At 53.5% G+C, this 2,121-nt stretch overlaps 1 pseudogene; it reads left to right on the top strand.

Annotated features, from left to right (window-relative positions):
* The first annotated feature begins 533 nt into the window (after positions 1–533).
* LOC137758513 (interferon regulatory factor 3-like) lies at positions 534–1,882 on the top strand (annotated as a pseudogene).
* Positions 1,883–2,121: the final 239 nt, after the last annotated feature.

Consider the following 2,121-nt stretch of genomic DNA (forward strand, 5'->3'; position numbering starts at 1 on the left):
TGAATGAATGAATGAAAGATGATCACTCAGCTACTCATTTTCCCACAAACTCTGGGCACATCATGGAAATTGAGAGAGATGATCGTTCCCTTCCTTAAAATGCTGCTTCCACCCCAAGGACCCATACGGTCCAACATAGCCAGAAGTATCTCAAGGCTGCAGAAACCCTAGTCCAAAGCAGTATCCAGATGAGCTCATTATCTAGATGAGCCCAGGGGTATCCACCAAACTCAAGATACTTGCAATCAGTAACAAAACCAAAGTTAGGCCAAAATCCTGAAACTGGTTCCAGTCTGAAATGGTCTGGAAACTCACTTTGGTTCAGACCTTTCTACCATAAGGCCAGTGTAAGTATGTTTGTGTGTTTGTATTCATCATAAAAGCAGTAGTTAGAAAAGAAAGCTCCACCACTCTAAAGCCCAGCTGCCAGGAAGGGGACGGGTACGTGCAGCTGTGAGCTCGAGAGCTACCTGGAGTCCAAGAGCAGGCCTAGGTCCCAGCACCCTGCGTGCACCGAGCCTCTATGCTGGGCCATGGGAACCCCAAAGCCTCGGATCCTACCTTGGCCTGTGTGGCAGCTGGACCTGAGGCAGCCGTAGGGCGTGGCCTGCCTGGACCAGAGCCGCATGTGTCTCTGCATCACTTTGAAGAATGGTTTGCGGCAGGATGCCCAGCAGGAGGACTTCCGCATCTTCCAGCCTGGGCCAAGGCTAGAGGTCCTAAAACCCTGGGAAGGATAAGCCCAACCTGCTGACCCAGAAGAGGAATTTCCGGTCCGCCCTAAACCAGAAGGAAGCATTTTATTGCATTTGGCCTAGGACAGAGAAAGGACCCCCAGAATCTGCACTAGATCTACGAGTTTGTGACCTCAGGAGTTAGGGACTTTCCTGAGCCGGATACCTCTCCAGACACCAGTGGCAGATGTGGTACCTCTGACGCCCAGGAGGAGTTCCTGAGTGACATGGGCTTGGCCCCATCACCAGATGGGGGCCCTCGAGCCTGGGTGTGGACCCTGAGCACCCTCCTCAGCTTTTGCTGAGCCCCACCTTAAACATCCCTGTTCCCTGCCCTAACTCGGACCCCCGCTCCCATTCCCCAAAACCCACTAAGGTATCTTGCCTGAGGAAGATGAGTACCAGCTGTGGCATGGGAGGGGCTGGAGCTGGGGTGATGGCCCCTTACACTCTCTCATCCCTCTCTCTTAATATTGCTGCTATCACTGCTCAGAGTGGAAGTTCAAGGGGACCACCTCCTACCTGGGTACCAAGTCTTCCAGCAGACTGTCTTCTGCCCCAGGGGCCTGTGGCTGGTGGGGTCAGATGCAGGGGACAGGACACTGCTTGGGCAGCCAATAAGACTGTCAGACCCCAGGGTATGACAGGCTACATGAGGCTGTGCTGAGCTGCCTTGCAGCGGGGTGGTGGGAGGAAGCGGGGAGCTCTGCAAAGAGCCTGGCAGCAGCTCTGGGCCCAGAGGCTGGGGCACTGCCACTGGTACTGGGCCATGGGCTAGACCGCCTTCCTGATGGTGGTCACCAGCACGATGGCGAGGTCCCCAAGGGCAAGAAAGGAGGCATGTTCCACCTGGGAACTTTTGTGGCAGACCTGATCATCTTCAGGGAAGGAAGCAGACACCATCTACACCCTGTAATTCTCTTGCTGGGGAGTCGTGGCCCCAGGACCAGCTGTCTATCAAGAGGCTCCTGGTGGTCAAGGTTGTTCCCATGTGCCTCAGCACCCTGCCAGATATGGCCCATTTAGAGGGTACCTCCTCACTGGGGCATACCTTGGACCTGCACATTTCCAACAGCCACTTACTCTCCCTCACCTTGAACCAGTACAAGGCTTATCTCCAAGACCTGGTCAAGGACATGGATTTCTAGGTCACTGGGAAGGCCTGAGCCCTTGCTCATCATGGGTATAGGCCCCTCAGCCCTCACCTCGACCAAGAAGCGGGTTCTTGAGACAGGCCAAAAACCCCTCAAACATAAAGCAACATATAGAGAGTGGAAATTGGCCCATAATATGATTCTCCAGAGAGAGCCATTGCTAAGAGTATTTTAGAGGTTGACATGCTGTGAGCCCGCAAGACAAAATCCAGTTTAAAATATTTTTAAAAATA

This window comes from Eschrichtius robustus, chromosome 2, assembly GCF_028021215.1.
Source record: "Eschrichtius robustus isolate mEscRob2 chromosome 2, mEscRob2.pri, whole genome shotgun sequence".
In the NCBI taxonomy this organism is placed as follows: Eukaryota; Metazoa; Chordata; class Mammalia; order Artiodactyla; family Eschrichtiidae; genus Eschrichtius; species Eschrichtius robustus.